The 7,461-nt window shown below is 39.8% G+C and overlaps 1 long non-coding RNA gene across 1 annotated transcript in view; it reads right to left on the bottom strand.

The window, feature by feature from the left end:
- Positions 1 to 1,415: 1,415 nt before the first annotated feature.
- The window catches only part of LOC107655026 (uncharacterized), an 8,017-nt gene continuing 1,971 nt past the window's right edge, over positions 1,416 to 7,461 (bottom strand). Inside the window, exons 2-3 of the long non-coding RNA XR_001630384.1 lie at positions 4,511 to 4,527; positions 1,416 to 1,486 (exon numbers count right to left, since the gene is read on the bottom strand). This is a non-coding gene — a long non-coding RNA (uncharacterized LOC107655026). The remainder of the gene's footprint in view (positions 1,487 to 4,510; positions 4,528 to 7,461) is intronic.

Raw genomic sequence — 7,461 nt, 5'->3', positions numbered from 1 at the left:
TTTTCAAGGTTTGATGAGTTTGATTTCTCTGATTCTCACTTCGCACTTTGGATTTGGTGAACAGCCACAATGTGGCGCAGTAATAAGCAAATTCGTTTTTTGCTAATAACTCCACGGGAGTGCATGGTATAGGCTTAATAAAATTGTTTTTCAAGGAGAATCCAAATATCACATTTCTTCATGAGAACCTAAATGGCAACCAGTGGATGTTCCCAGAAGCAAACACATGCACCATTGAAGTTGCCCATTGGTCAGGAATATGAAGAGTTTTGTCATTTTATGACATCTGGTATCGTGCAATCTCCAACATTTGGGGTAGCTTAAAAAACTCCCAAAACTTATCACTTTTAATATGTGCTGGATTGCTGTTCTTTTTTGCTTTTATTTAATTTTTTATGTTTTTTTTTTTAATTATTTCTTTGTGTTTGTTAGAGTGCTGTTTGTTCATATTAGAAATGTTACAACGTTCATTGTCACATGTCTATTTGTTTTGGATTCTCTGTTTGATTTTCATTGGTTCCTTTGTCTTCCTTAGTTAATTTTTTCCTGCCACTCTTTAGTTGTCATAGTAACAGATTGATTTGAGTTTCAATTCAGGTGCGTCTTGTTAATTATCTGGTTAAGTTCCCTTTGTTTGCTCTTGTATAAATATCCTGTGTTTTCTGTCAGTCTCTGTTCTCGTTGATTGTTCTGTGGTTTTCTCCTGTGTTCTTCCTTGTTCCTTTATGTTTGATGATTAAAGTAGTGGTAGGCAGAGCGAGGCTTCATGAAACACTGGCCGTGTTCGAAATGGCATACTTGCTTACTGCCCAGTACACAGTGCATACTGCCTACTATTTTTTTAAAGAATAGTGTGTGGAACAGTATACAATAAGCAATAAATGTTTCAGAGTAGTATGCTTAAGTGCTGTCACATGACACACTGAACATTAATTCAGCACAGCTGTCATGGTTGTTACCTTAGAAACAAATGAGCTAACTGTTCTTTTTACAAAGGCTTGTTAATAAGGCTTCATACTAGTAAACAATGCTATATTGCCCAATTGAACTCATTTCATAATTGATTAACTTTACATATTGGACAGAACTAAATCAACACTGAGCTGTCTTTATTGATATTTTTGGTAGTTACACTAAGTGGCGATATATTAAAAAGCGATATATTCTAGTTACACTAAGTGCAAATAATGATCAATTCTGTTTACACTAAAATAGCATTTTCTTTAGCAAGTGTTCGAAATGGCATACTTGCTTACTGCTTACTGCCCATTACACAGTGCATACTGCCTATTTTTTTTTAAAGAATAGTGTGTGAAACAGTATACAATAAGCAATAAATGTTTCAGAGTAGTATGCTTAAGTGCTGTCACATGACACACTGAACATTAATTCAGCACAGCTGTCATGGTTGTTACCTTAGAAACAAATGAGCTAACTGTTCTTTTTACAAAGGCTTGTTAATAAGGCTTCATACTAGTAAACAATGCTATATTGCCCAATTGAACTCATTTCATAATTGATTAACTTTACATATTGGACAGAACTAAATCAACACTGAGCTGTCTTTATTGATATTTTTGGTAGTTACACTAAGTGGCGATATATTAAAAAGCGATATATTCTAGTTACACTAAGTGCAAATAATGATCAATTCTGTTTACACTAAAATAGCAGCATTTTCTTTAGCAACAGGAGTGTAAATAGTAGTTAGGTGGCAGATATTTATACCTCAATACTGTAGTACATTATAAAACAGTATGCAATAACATATTGAGTGTAAATTATCATATACTGTATATATAAATTGTATTAGATGAATGCCACTTTATTGGGACAAAAACCTACCTAAAGCATACACAACACTATTATTGAGGCGTTTTATTTCCACTTTTCACTATTTACTTAATTTTTATTGAAAAGCGTTCCCCATAGCGGCCCCTAGAGGACGCAGTTCGAAGTTCCCATGAAAGGGATCCCCTCTCAACTCAAACGCAAGTAAACAAACAAGGTCTCCTTACTAGCTGGAAAACTGGTGCTGAATTGATCTTAAGCAGTAACTATAAACCAATCTCTGCTTTTGTGATTTTCTTGGTGCGATCCAAGAACGAAAAATGTACTAGACTTTTGGGACTTCAGCCAAACTCCGTTAATCCTCATCCTCAAACACTTCGTTGAAGCTTCATAACTTTGCAGAACGTCTTGCAAACTCAGGCTCTCTCAGACGAACTTCAAGGCTCCTCCGTAACCAAGCAACACCCATTCACCAAGAGGGCTCTCCCAAAAAAGACATCATCCAAACGACAGATCGGCAACCAATCAGAGGCTCCGGGATTCCCTGGGACTAGCCAACGAGGAAAACCCCTCTCAGCTCTCAACTCAAACACAAGTAAAACAAGCTCTCCTTACTAGCTGGAAAACTGGTGCTGAATTGATCTTAAGCAACTAAAGATAAGCCAAATCTCTGCTTTTGTGATTTTCTTGGTGCGATCTAAGAACGAATAACTTACTAGACTTTTAGGACTTCCTCAGAACTCCGTTACCTCTCATCCTTCGAACTGTGTGTGTGCGCGTATGTGTGTTTTCATTAGTAGTACCATGTCATCTATAGAGTAGTTCAAATAAATTAATGTTTCATTATAAATAATTCTTTTCTTGTGTTGTGTATTTAAAGTTAAACTGTGGCCAGGGATAATACAAATATCCAAATTGTTAAGATATACTGATGTTAACGTCTCGCTGGACGAACAGTTGATAAAGTGTAAACTATCAAATTTGGAATCAGTTCAATAGGGTTGATTTTGAATCTTCAGATTCGATTCCCCTCTCAAAAGAGTTAATTTCCTTACAACATAGTTTAAAAAAAACAAAAAAAAAACACTAGCTTTCTATTTTTTCTATTCTGTCTACTCGTTTTTCTTTGTGTGTGTGTATATGTGTGTGTGTGTGTGCATATATATATATATATATATATATACATATATATACACCTTGCTACGTTGCGTTAGGCTAATACGTATATACACCTTGCTACATTGCGTTAGGCTAACCGAGACTTGTCATTTGCACTTATATATTGTTGCTCTTTTGTTAGTTTTGACTGCTTTTATTGTCCTTATTTGTAAGTCGCTTTGGATAAAAGCATCTGCCAAATGACTAAATGTAAATGTAAACTTGTGTATGTGTGTACTTGTATTCCGTACGTTATGGTGACCAAATGTCCCTACAGGTATAGAAATACCAGTAAACTTTGGCCTTGTAGGGAAATTTTTTTAGGTCCCTATGAGGACACAAGCTTATAAATCATACAAAATGATTTCTGAAAATGTAAAAAATTTGTGTGATGGGTAGATTTAGGGGTAGGGCTAGTTTACGGAGAGTCCTTTACCTTTCTTTTCCGCTTTCTACCTTTTTCTCCCCTCACATGTAGCATTGTCCTCCTCCAATTCACTGTCTCTTTTCCCGCTTTCCACTTCCATCAGTTCAGTTCTCTTATTTCCTAGTTCCCCCTCTGATGTACTGGCTCCTTCCTCCATCTCTTCTGCTTCTTCCTCTCCCGTACACTCGAATCTGGTACTATACGGGAGTGACACCACCTCCTTGGGGAACTTCACCCGTACAAACCTCGTCCCGTCTTCTATTTCCGTCCCCGGGTAGTATCTCCTCCTTATTCTTGAAATAGGGGTTACCCCCACCCATCTAGTATGTCCATGATGTTGCTGTCTTCAAGGTAGGCTGGCAGATGCATAAATGAAACAACGTACTCCCTCTCCTGTAGCTTTTTCACCTCACATTTTGTACCTTTAATTTCCAGTCCATCCATTATGTCATCACACGTTTCTCATTTGTCAAAGTCACTTCATATAGTCCATTTTGTTTAGGTCTTACTGCAAGTATCTTACTCACTCCAACTTTTCCTGCTACTGCTTTAATTAAATCCTCTGCTTTTCCGTTGTTGACTTCTCCCATGTCCACAGTTACTGTTGCCTCTTTTGCATAATTCCGCTTGTTTTCAGTCTTATTTAATTCAATCTGTTCTCGTAGTCGTTGTCCATTTCCTTGGTCGTTGTCTTTTCCATTGTCTGCCGCCATTCCCATGTCTTTACCGATTAATCCATCCATTTCTCTCATTTTACATAAACCACTCCCTAGACAGCACAAGGCTGTTGGCAAGTGGTTAAAAACAAAAAAGAACTCAGTACTTTTGTAGATTTTAACAAACTTTTAAACAAACAAACCATCAAAAAAATACTCGAGAGCCTCTCTCTCTGTCTTGCAGACACAAACACTTCCTGGTAAGCTTAATTGCGCCCTCAGGTGGTATGGCCTTAAGCGAGGGATGCTATTTAAAGATCAGCCACCATAAATAAAGGCCAGTGTATTAGATAAGTAGTGAAGAAAACCCAAAAGCTTACAGCACCTGGCATGCCCAGGCGGTCTCCCATCCAAGTACTAACCAGGCCCGACCTGCTTAGTTTCCGAGATCGGGCGTGCCCAGGGTTCACCTCCCCACATTTAAAAAAAAAAATACTTCATAGTTTCTTTCCATTCTCCTTTCTCTTCTTCATCTAGGTATTTTTTCACCACTTTGATTCTCACACGAACGCGGTTATTTTTAAAACCGCAGCTTTTTCTACGTGGTTTGGCCGTTCGTCCACATGCAAACGCAGCACCAGGTCACTGAAACCGAACATTTTTGAAAACTCCTGCCAGTGTGAAGATTTTCAGAAACTCCGGGTTTAGTATTGTCATAGTTGTCACAAAAAGGAGTTTTTGACTTGTCCGCACCGTCATTTCCTTTGTTTGACGTCAGATTGTGCGCTGCAATCTCCTTTGTTTACATGACGCGCGTCTGTGCAATGGCGGACGTAGCCAAAATACTGCTGATAAAAACTGTGCTAACAGGGCTTATAACATGTATATTGATACATGCACAGTTATCCCATTTTATTACGGAACAGAGGTGTCAGAATGCAGCACTACGCAGGTCACTGCTTATGACAACAATCCCACGACACAGACCTCACCGCCGTCATCGCCGGTTTTGGACAAGACCCGGTAAGACCTCTAGTTGTTGGGACAACTTTGAGAATGAAGTGGTTGTTGCTGAAGAATGGCGAGAGAATTTTCATTTATCAAGGACATTGCTGTTGTCTTTGAGTGAGCTGCTTCGCCCACACATTGAAGGGAAGACGACTGTAATGAGATCGCTTGTCAGTGTTGTCAAAAAAGTTGCCTGCACACTGTACTATTTAGCAGATGAGGGGAGATTACGCAAGACAGCAAACGCCTTTGGATTGTCAAAACAGGTGGTGTCGAAAATAGTAAGGCAAGTGTGTGAAGCTATTACAGTCCACTTGGGCCCTGTGTATATACAGTTACCTGTCACAGAGTCCAAAGTAGAGGAACTTGTAGCAGGGTTTCACCGAGCCCATGGCATCCCTCAGTGCATAGATGCCGTGGAAGCGACCCATGTGGAAATAAGGCAGCCATCTACAAATGCTATGGATTACTTGAGCAGAAAGGGGAAATTCTCTCTTAACATACAAGCCACCTGTGATTACAAGTATTCATTTATTGATGTCGTAGTGAAATGGCCGGGTAGTGTCCATGACGCCTGTATTTTTGCAAACTCCACGCTGAACACACATTTGAAAAATGGCACGATCCCCTCCTCAAAAAAAATAATTCTAGAACACGAGGAGGCCAGACCCAGCATATGCTTTACTTCCTTACCTGATGAAGGAGCAAATGGAGGGAGCACTGTTCAGGAACAGTATTTTGGACTGTCCTTATGTCGAGCTAGCATGGTCATCGAATGCGCTTTTGGCAGACAGAAAGCACGGTTTGGAGCATTGAGAAGGGCGATGGACATTAATCTAAACGACCTTCCCTTTGTCATCTATGCCTGTTTTGTGCTCCATAACTACTGTGAGGCCACCAAGGAGACGATGGACGAGAACAGTCATCGAGGCAGTTCAGCATGACAAAGACAACCAGCCAGACACACAGATTTATTTCAGAGGTGACTGCATCACAGCAGAGGGGAAGAGGGTCAGAAGAGTCCTTACTGAATTCCTTGATCCATAAAAGGGACTTCTCTCGGTTGGCCACTGAGGCAAAATTGTTCTCTGAACCCTGCGTTTGTGTGTGTTACACGCCACTCATGGTGTGTTCACACCAGACGCGACGCGAATATGCGCATCGCGTCACTCGCAGGATGTTTTTCGTGTCACTCGCGTGAATCAAGCGCGATCAACCATGGTGGAGATAACTACAATCGCTGTTTTGCACCTGTTGTCAAAAAGTCCCAAATACAATGGAAAGCCAAACGCCGACGTGTCTAGGTTCCCAGCACCATCCAGAGGAGGATCAATAACGTTAGGATCCTGTATTAATGTGAGGTGGCGGCAAGTCACTGATAATAAGTGAGTCACTGTCATTGAACCGAATCATTTACATGGTTGATTCAGGAACGAAACACCGTCATGTTGCTCAGAGACGCGAAACAGTGCTGTGGCTTTGTTTGGAATTATTTTTGTTGGCGAAATGAAGCAAAAACAGGCAATATGATGTTTAAAACTCACTGCACAGTTGTAATGGTGTGTTTACACCAGACGCGAAGCGAATATGCGCATCGTGTCACTCGCTGTAGATTACTCGCGGGATGTTTTTCGTGTCACTCGCGTGAATCAAGCGCGATCAACCATGGTGGAGATAACTACAATCGCTGTTTTCTACCTGTTGTCAAAAAGTCCCAAATACAATGGAAAGCCAAATGCCGACGTGTCTGGGTTCACAGCACCATCCAGAGGAGGATGAATAATGCTAGGATCCTGTATTAATGTGTGTGTTACATTTTACTACTGTATACAGTGATATTACTATAATTTTTATTATTGATAGCAGCATCTCTGTAGCCATGCAACAAAATAAAATACAACTACCACTACAACTGATTTTAATTGTTTTCTATCTCCTGACCTATATAATAACAGACGGCTGCAATAATGCTCTCTTCTATTGTCTGATTCAACTGGACGTGTCAAGAAACTCTTTGCTGATTGGTTTGCGCGAGAACGCGTCATGCGAATTTTCCGCTCAGTTGAAATTTTACGCGATTGAGGCGAATATCGTGCGTTTGCGGCAAACGCGTCGTGCATTTCACGTCATTTGCGTCGCCTGGCGCGAATTCGCCTCTATTCATAAAAAAAGGGTGTAAGTGCCTTAAGTTAAAACTTTTTGTTTGTTTATTTTTGTTTTTACAGGAAAACATTAAGGCAATTTTATTTAAAATGAAAGTGATATGTGCTGTATGTGTTTGTCATGTTGTTGAGTTTACAGCACCCATAGTTCACTGCACTATGTCTTATGTTGATCACTCAGACATCTGTAAAAAAAAAATGTTAACTTTTTTTGTATTGAATAAATTCTTCACATCGTTGGAAATGAATCAGCCACTGC

Source organism: Sinocyclocheilus anshuiensis, unplaced genomic scaffold, assembly GCF_001515605.1.
Source record: "Sinocyclocheilus anshuiensis isolate Anshui unplaced genomic scaffold, SAMN03320099.WGS_v1.1 scaffold1181, whole genome shotgun sequence".
NCBI lineage: Eukaryota > Metazoa > Chordata > Actinopteri > Cypriniformes > Cyprinidae > Sinocyclocheilus > Sinocyclocheilus anshuiensis.
Note: the sequence above shows the minus strand (reverse complement) of the source record. Positions and strands in the feature narration are given on the sequence as shown.